Source organism: Xyrauchen texanus, chromosome 6, assembly GCF_025860055.1.
Source record: "Xyrauchen texanus isolate HMW12.3.18 chromosome 6, RBS_HiC_50CHRs, whole genome shotgun sequence".
In the NCBI taxonomy this organism is placed as follows: domain Eukaryota; kingdom Metazoa; phylum Chordata; class Actinopteri; order Cypriniformes; family Catostomidae; genus Xyrauchen; species Xyrauchen texanus.
This window is the reverse complement of record NC_068281.1, coordinates 30,335,768-30,346,879: the sequence shown is the minus strand read 5'-3', so window position 1 is coordinate 30,346,879 and position 11,112 is coordinate 30,335,768. Positions and strand designations below refer to the sequence as shown.

General features: G+C 46.9%; 1 long non-coding RNA gene across 1 annotated transcript; it reads right to left on the bottom strand.

The window, feature by feature from the left end:
* Nucleotides 1-7,777: 7,777 nt before the first annotated feature.
* Nucleotides 7,778-8,214, bottom strand: LOC127645445 (uncharacterized). The gene is made up of 3 exons (XR_007970780.1): nucleotides 8,044-8,214; nucleotides 7,865-7,967; nucleotides 7,778-7,793 (listed from the first exon to the last, which is right to left on the bottom strand). It is a non-coding gene; the product is annotated as an uncharacterized LOC127645445 (long non-coding RNA).
* Between the last annotated feature and the right edge of the window lie 2,898 nt (nucleotides 8,215-11,112).

The following is an 11,112-nucleotide window of genomic DNA, read 5'->3' as shown; positions in this document are numbered from 1 at the left end:
CACACTCAGCAACTCACTCAGAGCAGACCACGACACACAGTGAGTATGCCACCACCAAAAGATCACTCGTCTGCCCCCGGTGCCCAGGTCCTGTCAACAAACGAAAAAGACATTAAGAAAGAGCATGGGTATGCAAAGAAAACAACATACAACAATATAATAAATTAATACAATCCCGAGAAGGAACCAACCAGTTGGTCCCAACTCAAAACCCCAAAAAATGACAAGACACAATATAAACGCAAAGCAAAATAAAACAAATGGTCAAAATGGATTCGGCTGTGTAACTCAACCAAATTTGAGTTACAAATTTATACTGTTTTGATAAGTAATACTGTAATACAGTAATTCTCTAAATCACCATTAAATTCAAAACGAAGATATAAATTTAACACTTGCTTGACCATTGAAATCAATTAAAGAAATAAACAAAAGACACAAAAGATACCCCAAGCACTAAATAAATCACTGCGCCCAGTACAAAACATTCAATTTAAGACACATGAGAGCTCGTGAGCAGCGTATCAGTCCCGTGCTGGATGCGGGATAAACAGTGGAAACAGAACAGCAGTCTATGATGAAGCAAAGCAAACAGCACTTATGCTGAAGCGCAGGTGTTGGAGCAATCAGCACATTATGATGAGGCACAGAGCACATACTCATTCGAACGCCGCTATTGCCCTTAGCGCATGCCTAAAACGAAACAGAAGATGTTATACTGCAATTAATTCACCCTTAGCTTCACGCTCGAGCAATATACTCACAGCAAAGCATGCTGTCCCAGGATCACTATCCCAAACTATGCGGTGGATGGAGCCAAATGTCTCCGACAAAACTCATTGGCAGGAAACGCCGATAGAGCTTACACTACATGAAGCATACAGATTAGTCAGTTACCCACTCAAAAGTACCCCAAAAGCGCCGACACAACCCTTCCCTTACCTGTCTCGATTGTCCGCGATTCGACTTCCCAGGAGTACACACTCAGTAGACAGCACAGCCAGTGGATAAGCAGCTTTAGCGGTCTTTACGATCAACACAGTCAACACTGCACTCCAGCAATGAAAACAGCAGGGCGCGCAGATGACGTCACGGCCCCGGAAAATGACGCACATCAATGAACTGGTAGCCCGCGCTCTTTATACGCTAACAGGTGCCCGGCCATTGGCCAAACCTCAAACAAGTGGGAGGGGTGATAACCCGTCCTGCCACAATCTTCCCTCCATTCTGTATCGGCGCCCGACGATAGACTCAATACAGAGCCACCAACATCACTCATGACCAAGGCCTAAACAGGATGTCAGGAGTAGTTAACTCAGAGCCGACTGCGACCCTACTTCCTATCTCACCTACTCTCCGGGAAGATGGTGCAAGTTTCCATGCCGACCGGCTCCAACTCGACCTGTCCGCCGAGGGGCAACCACCATATCACCCTGGGAACCAAGAGACACCACCGGTCCCCTGCCCAGGTCACCTGACTCTCCTCCATCTGCACCTATAAGGGAAGGATCCAATGGCACTCGATTCGTACCAGGATTGTCGCATGCCAGACGACCAGTCGCTCGAGCAACGCCAGGGGTCTCCGGCACAAGCACAACCAAGTCAACATCATCTGCCTCATCTACCGGCGGTTCTTCCTGAACTTCTACCCCAGCCCCAAGCTGACCGTCTGGCAGGACCTCTTTCCGGCCACAAGCCTTCAATAACGAGCGGTGGACGCATCGGACCTTACTTGGATCCTCCACAGGTGCGATAGTATACACTACACCTCCCGCCTCCGGAGGATGAACCACTTGAAACAACACCGGGCTCCACAAGTCTGCAATCTTATGCCGCCCCTTAAACGAATGATCTCAGTAGGTAAACAAGCTGACCCTTCGACAAAGGTAAGTCACGAACATGTAAGTCATGTCGTTCCTTTCGACGATCCGCAGCTGCATTCAGGCGTTCCCTTGCCCCCTGAAAGGCAACCTGTAACCGCTTTCCATGTTCCACGATCCAACTCTGAACACTACCTGCCATTGGTTCTGACACATTTCCCAGCAGAAAGTCCACCGGCAACCTAGGTTCTTGACCGAACATCAAGTAATAAGGAGACTCTCCTGTCCCCTGGTGAGGGGTGGTGTTGTAACAGAAGAGTACCTGCGATAAACATGAAGCCCAGTCCCTCTTCCTAGGGCCAGGCAGGGTACGCAACAAGGTATACAACGTGCGATTGAACCGCTCACATTGGCCATTCCCGGCCGGATGGTACGGTGTAGTACTGAGACTTCTTAATGTGATACAGTTCACAGAGCTGCCGAATCAGGGCAGATTCAAAGTTGCGACCTTGGTCGGAATGAATACGCCCGGGACCCCAAACTTAAAGAACCACTCCTCAACCAGAACCAGAGCCACTGTCTCGGCTCGCTGGTCACGGGTAGGTATTGCCATGGAGAACTTACTGAATACATCAGTCATGACCAAAATGTTCTCCTGGCCTGACAGAGAAGGTTCAAGTACCGTGAAATCGATGGCCAAGACCTCGTTAGGTCTAGAAGCCAACAAATGGCCCATATAGCCCCGTGCCACCGGTTGACTCTCCTTCGCAAGCTGGCACCGTTCACACTCCTTGCACCAGCGAGTAATATCTGCAAACATACTCGGCCAGTAACACCGACGTCTAATCAACTCACTAGTCCGTTCGACTCCCTGATGACCGTGCTGTTGATGCAGCTGCTCTAAAACTTCCTGCTTCATTACCTCCGGCAATATTAACTGGTAACAATCTTCTCCCCCATCAGGACGGAAAACTTGCCGATACAATACTCCCTCCTTCCTCACAAATCGGTCCCACTGTTGCAGCAATGTGAGAATGGGCTTAGCCAACTGGCGCCGTTCTTCAGGCATGGGACGTTTACCCCGTCCCCAGAACTGCAACACTGGTCCAATGATGGAATCAACTTCCTGCATAACGCACAAGTCAGAAACAGAATAACTAGGTAAGACAGTCATCTCGTTGGCAATGGCCTGCACCACGCCATCTGGTCTCACGGCTTGCTGTAGGGACTCAGGCACCGGGATACCAGCGGCCAAGCCCTCAACATCACCCAGATTAACGGGGTTCTGTCGGGACAGGGCATCCGCATTGCCATTACTCCTCCCGGACCTATACCTCACCTCGAAATCAAAGGCAGCTAGCTCAGCGGCCCAGCGCTGTTCCGTGGCCCCAAGCTTGGCCGTGGTCAAATGACTCAAGGGGTTATTATCAGTAAACACCAGGCACTTATGTCCCAACAAGTATTCCCTGAATTTCTCCACCATGGCCCACTTAAGCGCCAGAAACTCCAATTTCATGGAACTGTAGTTGTTCATGTTACGCTCAGTGGGCCTCAAGCTTCTGCTAGCATAAGCTATGGGTCGCACCTTTCCGTCGCATTCTTGGGAGAGTACAGCGCCTAAGCCCCCCTGGCTAGCATCTACCTCCAATATGAAGGTTCGGGAGAAATCCGCATAAGCTAGCACAGGTGCGGAGACTAACTTACCCTTCAAAGCCTCAAACGACACCTGACACTGTTGCGTCCACACCTGAACTAAACTCTGCCCCTTCCTCTTCCCTGACTTACCCCCAACAACCTCAGCCACCAGTCTATGTAAAGGTGCCGCCATCTTGGCAAAACCCTCAACAAAGCGCCGGTAGTAGCTCGCGAACCCCAGAAATGTCCTCAATTCAGAGACAGTTGTTGGGCAACGCCACTGTGCCACAGCCTCAATTTTGCCCGGATCGGTCGCTACTCCCTGAGCCGAAATGACATGCCCTAAGTACCTTACCTCACGTTTGAAAAAAGCGCATTTCTGCAAATTTGCCTTAAGCCCTTCTCTCTCTAAACGGTCCAAGACCATTTCCAGCCTTTGTAGATGCTGGGCTACTGAGGTAGAGAATACAACGATGTCATCAAGGTATAACAAGAGTGACTGACATTGCTGGTCACCGAACAAGCGCTCCATCAACCTCTGGAACGTGCTTGGCGCGTTGCAGAGGCCGAACGGCATACGGTTGAATTCAAATAGCCCGAAGGGTGTGCAGAATGCGGTTTTCGGCCTATCGTGTTCTGTCACCGGAACCTGTAGGTACCCGCTGGCTAAATCCAATGTGGAGAACCAGCGGGCCCCGGACAACGAATCTAACGATTCCTCAATGCGGGGGAGGGGAAAGGCATCCTTCCTAGTTTTGGCATTCAGGTGACGGTAGTCTACGCACATGCGTAGACTACCATCCTTTTTCTTCACCAACACGATAGGCGATGCATACGGACTACTGCTCTCACGAACTATACCGGCTTCCAACAATTGGTTAATATGAGTTTTAACTACCTCATATTCCGAAGGAGGAATGCGCCTATACCGCTGGCGCACAGGGGCGTCGTCCAGCACCGGTATATCATGAGAGATTAAACGGGTGCAACCTAAATCTCCCTCATGGCAAGAGAACACCGCTTGATACTTCCGTAAAAAATTCCTAACCTGATCCTGCTCTGCTGCAGGCAGAATGGATAAGTCAAGGGACTGAATCTGGTCGAACGAAGGAGACTCCCCCCCTGCACTGTGGGACTGTACGGTGGCAACTGTGGCCTTAACTTCAACGACCCCCCGTGGCAGGTTAACTAAGTAAACCTCCTTCATACTTCCCACCACTGTGGTAGGGCGGAGCACTACATCAGCTGCCCCAACATTTACCACGGGCACATATGCAGTACCTCGATTTACCTGTACCAAGGCTGGTGAGGCCAAGAGCCCAGCAGGAAGGCCTGACTCGGGGGGGCTCAAACAACACAGTTCGGCCCTCGTATTGGGCCGAACAGGTTGTAGCAACCCACTTAATGGTACCCCCAGGAATGCGTTGCACCCTACGCCCACGCATCCTCACCCCACCCACCTGTCGGGAGTGGTCTTTTATACTCACGTGTTGACAATACTGAAAAGCCCTCGACACGCCTGGAAGCTGCATAACCACAGGGAGATCAAAAAGCGCGGCGCCATGCTGGCCAAAGAGCTCCCGGTAGCACCGGCCAAGTATATTCATCCCCAGCACCCCGGGGACATCTACACTCAGCCCACCAGGAGGATCCCTAACCACCAGGACACCACACCCCGTAATCAACCTGCCGCACATTTCTACATCTAACTCCAAATAACCGATGTACGGGATCTCCAGCCCATTAGCCGCTCGAAGCTGCAACCACTGACAGTCCTGTAAACGATCCCGCCCCCAAGGCTCAAAGTGTTGACGAAAACAACTTTCTGAAATAGTCGACACCATTGACCCGGTGTCCACTAAACAGGGTACTAACACTCCTCCTATGGAGACAGTTAAATGCGGACAAGAAGAGATCAAGCGAGAGAATGGGCCACGTACGTCTGTGGGACGGAGTCAACTACCTCCCCACCAAGGTCGTGACTCTGCGACCTGGTGGGAGCTAGTTTTCCGCCGGCCGAGGAGAATGCGGTGGTCCATGTGTACTAGTAGAGGGACCGGCTACAAGCTGGGAGGGCGTGGGGAGCCCGCCCCCATCGCACTCCCGAGCAAAATGACCCGGACGCTGACACCGTCTACATATAACCGGACCCGACCGCGGTGACCGACTATGCACGTATGGGGTTTGGAGACGAGCAATGGTCTGTGTGAGCTGGTTTAACTGTTGTTGTTGCTGTCGAAACATTTCCCGCAGTTCAGCTCATCTCAGACTGTTGTGGGGAATTCTGCCTACCAGCGGAGGTTCCCCCACTTACCCCATACTGAAGACCATAGGCTACCGGGACGGACTGACTACGCCCCTTGCACCCCCGGGCATCCCCTCACGTTCCCACCTAATTGCTTCTCCACGGACTCCTAATAACGTAATAGTGGGCTGACGACGAACCAATTGTTTAAGCTCACGCCGCAGAGTATTATCGGATACATGCTCCACAAATTGATCCCGCAATACAATTTCAGAATTTGCAACAGCATTAGGTGCTTGGGTCTTAACTCTTTCTAAAAGAGCCATGAGCGCAAGGGAGAACTCCAACAGGGTTTCACCTTCCTGTTGCTTCCTTGAAAAGAAAGCCTCTTGTAACGCGACGTATGACTGTGAACACCCATAAAGCTCTTGCAACGCTTTAATAATTTTATTAGGATCTCCACGCTCTTCCTCAGGACGATATCGAATCTCCTCTCGGGCCTCTCCCTCCAAGTGGTCAAATACAAAGAAAGCTTGTTCAGCGATCCCCATATACCGCGCTCTCATGCATGCCCGTGCCTCCTCGACCCATTCATCGATACTTACACCAGATTTACCACTAAATTTCGGGCACCGACGCTCTCGAGGCACAAAAACCAATCGTTCCGGTGCACTAGCACCAGAAAGTTGGGGAACTACAGGTGGAGCAGTAGAGGTGCTAGGCAAGGCTTCAACCTCCCCGGAAACACCAGCCACAGGCGCCTGTAGCTGCTGCATCCTGGCATTATCAGCCCTTAACTGAGCTACCAACTCCCGCAACTCCTGTAATTCTTCCTCCATTTTGAAAGAATTTAAATGAAACTTACCACCCCAGAGAAGGAGACCCCCGAAATTACACCACGCTGCTGTTCTGTTTCCAAAAAAGAAAAATCAAAACCATAAGGACAATACAAACACACCGAAAACCCACTGTCTCTGACCCAGTCCAACGATAATCCTGCCGACTATACGCCAAATGTGGCAAAGCGCGTGAGGGCAGCTCTATTATAGATGGAGTCGGGCGGGCAAAAAGTTATACCCACGCTCAACTCCGGTTGATATTATTTCCGACTACGCCACCTGAGGAATTTCACCCCAAGAATTTAACAACCCCTAACTTAAAGGCACACGCAGATCCTAATCATAGACGGAATCAGAGACCATGGTAATCGTACAAAAAGTTTATTAATTAGTTAAAAACACAGTAATTAAAAAAAGGCATTGACCAACAATCACTCTCATCCACTTGTTCATTTTATCGTGGGCAACAGAGGAACCCGGGCTTACCAACAGGGGCAGTCTCACGATATCACCCTTAGGAAAAATCACTATTCACCAGTGCACACACACACACACTAGCACACACTCAGCAACTCACTCAGAGCAGACCACGACACACAGTGAGTATGCCACCACCAAAAGATCACTCGTCTGCCCCCGGGTGCCCAGGTCCTGTCAACAAACGAAAAAGACATTAAGAAAGAGCATGGGTATGCAAAGAAAACAACATACAACAATATAATAAATTAATACAATCCCGAGAAGGAACCAACCAGTTGGTCCCAACTCAAAACCCCAAAAAATGACAAGACACAATATAAACGCAAAGCAAAATAAAACAAATGGTCAAAATGGATTCGGCTGTGTAACTCAACCAAATTTGAGTTACAAATTTATACTGTTTTGATAAGTAATACTGTAATACAGTAATTCTCTAAATCACCATTAAATTCAAAACGAAGATATAAATTTAACACTTGCTTGACCATTGAAATCAATTAAAGAAATAAACAAAAGACACAAAAGATACCCCAAGCACTAAATAAATCACTGCGCCCAGTACAAAACATTCAATTTAAGACACATGAGAGCTCGTGAGCAGCGTATCAGTCCCGTGCTGGATGCGGGATAAACAGTGGAAACAGAACAGCAGTCTATGATGAAGCAAAGCAAACAGCACTTATGCTGAAGCGCAGGTGTTGGAGCAATCAGCACATTATGATGAGGCACAGAGCACATACTCATTCGAACGCCGCTATTGCCCTTAGCGCATGCCTAAAACGAAACAGAAGATGTTATACTGCAATTAATTCACCCTTAGCTTCACGCTCGAGCAATATACTCACAGCAAAGCATGCTGTCCCAGGATCACTATCCCAAACTATGCGGTGGATGGAGCCAAATGTCTCCGACAAAACTCATTGGCAGGAAACGCCGATAGAGCTTACACTACATGAAGCATACAGATTAGTCAGTTACCCACTCAAAAGTACCCCAAAAGCGCCGCACACAACCCTTCCCTTACCTGTCTCGATTGTCCGCATTCGACTTCCCAGGAGTACACACTCAGTAGACAGCACAGCCAGTGGATAAGCAGCTTTAGCGGTCTTTACGATCAACACAGTCAACACTGCACTCCAGCAATGAAAACAGCAGGGCGCGCAGATGACGTCACGGCCCCGGAAAATGACGCACATCAATGAACTGGTAGCCCGCGCTCTTTATACGCAACAGGTGCCCGGCCATTGGCCAAACCTCAAACAAGTGGGAGGGGTGATAACCCGTCCTGCCACATATATACACCCACCTAAAGATTATTAGGAACACCATACTAATACTGTGTTTGACCCCCTTTCGCCTTCAGAACTGCCTTAATTCTACGTGGCATTGATTCAACAAGGTGCTGAAAGCATTCTTTAGAAATGTTGGCCCATATTGATAGGATAGCATCTTGCAGTTGATGGAGATTTGTGGGACGCACATCCAGGGCACGAAGCTCCCGTTCCACCACATCCCAAAGATGCTCTATTGGGTTGAGATCTGGTGACTGTGGGGGCCATTTTAGTACAGTGAACTCATTGTCATGTTCAAGAAACCAATTTGAAATGATTCGAGCTTTGTGACATGGTGCATTATCCTGCTGGAAGTAGCCATCAGAGGATGGGTACATGGTGGCCATAAAGGGATGGACATGGTCAGAAACAATGCTCAGGTAGGCCGTGGCATTTAAACGATGCCCAATTGGCACTAAGGGGCCTAAAGTGTGCCAAGAAAACATCCCCCACACCATTACACCACCACCACCAGCCTGCACAGTGGTAACGAGGCATGATGGATCCATGTTCTCATTCTGTTTACCCCAAATTCTGACTCTACCATCTGAATGTCTCAACAGAAATCGAGACTCATCAGACCAGGCAACATTTTTCCAGTCTTCAACTGTCCAATTTTGGTGAGCTCTTGCAAATTGTAGCCTCTTTTTCCTATTTGTAGTGGAGATGAGTGGTACCCGGTGGGGTCTTCTGCTGTTGTAGCCCATCCGCCTCAAGGTTGTGCGTGTTGTGGCTTCACAAATGCTTTGCTGCATACCTCGGTTGTAACGAGTGTTTATTTCAGGCAAAGTTGCTCTTCTATCAGCTTGAATCAGTCGGCCCATTCTCCTCTGACCTCTAGCATCAACAAGGCATTTTCGCCCACAGGACTGCCGCATACTGGATGTTTTTCCCTTTTCACACCATTCTTTGTAAACCCTAGAAATCGTTGTGCGTGAAAATCCCAGTAACTGAGCAGATTGTGAAATACTCAGACCGGCCCGTCTGGCACCAACAACCATGCCACGCTCAAAATTGCTTAAATCACCTTTCTTTCCCATTCTGACATTCAGTTTGGAGTTCAGGAGATTGTCTTGACCAGGACCACACCCCTAAATGCATTGAAGCAAGTGCCATGTGATTGGTTGATTAGATAATTGCATTAATGATAAATTGAACAGGTGTTCCTAATAATCCTTTAGGTGAGTGTATATATATATATATATATATCTACACAGCCATGGCCAAAAGTATTGGCAGTGACATAAATTTTGTGTTTGCACAACCTCTGCAATTCACTCTGCCAGGCTGGATATCAGCTTCTGGGCCAAATCCTGACTGATGGCGATCCATTCTTCACTTATTAGTGCTCAGATTTAATCACAATTTGTGGCCTTCTGTTTGTACACTCGCATTTTGAGGATTGACAGGAGATAAAAGACCCCTCCCCTGGGCCTATCAATGAGGAATGTGACAGAGAGAATTAATGTGAGGAGACTTAATGATCAAAATCAAGTTTAAAGAAGTAATCTGACTATACATTTTTTACATAAAGACTTTAACCTAATTTTATACCTACACTACCGTATAAAAGTTTTAGAAAAAGTCTCTTCTGCTCACCAAGACTGCATTAATTTTATCCAAAATAGAGTAAAAACATTGTGTGAACTCAAGAACAGTTTTCTATTTGAATATATTGTAAAATGCAATTTGTGATCAAAGCTGAATTTTCAGCATCATTACTGCAGTCTTCAGTGTCACATGATCTTTCAGAAATCATTATAATATGCAGATTTTCTAATATGGTCATTTTTAAAGTGCATTGTACTCATTTACACCTGAACAGATATTTGCAATTATTGATGATAATGAGGTAGCATAAACACTAGATCAAATATATTCTAAAGATTCATATAATTTGATATCATATTACATATCATATTTATATCATATAGCATACAATTTAAATACCTGCTTCAGCCGAAAACAACATTTACATGTCACTAAAACTTGTTTATCAGGAGTCATATTTCAAATGTCAATACTCTGAATCCTGGCTAGCAAGTCTGGAAACAGCCCCACTAGTAAAATATGTACATGTTTATATAAAATAGCATGTCAACTAAAGAAAACTAAATGACTTACTCATCTGAAATTGTATCAAGTGTCTCTTCAAAAAACAAAAACGTTCATCAGAGTCCCGCTCTTCTTCTGAGGAAAATGTTAATTCTTCCTTACTATCCAGGAGTTTACTCGCCTATGTATCATTACAAATGCGCAGTAAAGTGAATGAATTGTTTACATGAAACCTCAAAGTTGGGGGCATTCACCATTTGCCTTGATCGTCTCAGCACATTAGCGTATGAAAGGCGCGCTCTGCTGGTGGCAGTGATCACATTAGCTATAATTAGATGAACCGGTAAAAACTGTACATCGCTTTGTTTCATACAGATTAAATAGCAGGAGAATATTTGTTTTAATTTTTTTTATTTAAAAGTAGAAATCTTAAGCTTACTTTAGACATATGTTTAATGTTTGTGTGATAAGTTTTCGTGGAGTTTTAGTTAATTTTTGTGACGTGTTTCAGAAATATGCTCGTGAACACGGAGACTGCTGAAAGCTCAACCTTTTTATTTTCTTTATTTTACAAAAGCACAAGATTGTGTTGTTATTGTGAGTGTACACAAATAAAGGTAGACCCTCCATAGTCTCTAATGATGTCTTACACTTATCTGTATGCCCCAAAATGACGGAGTATTTTAAGTTGTTTCCGCTGTAATGAC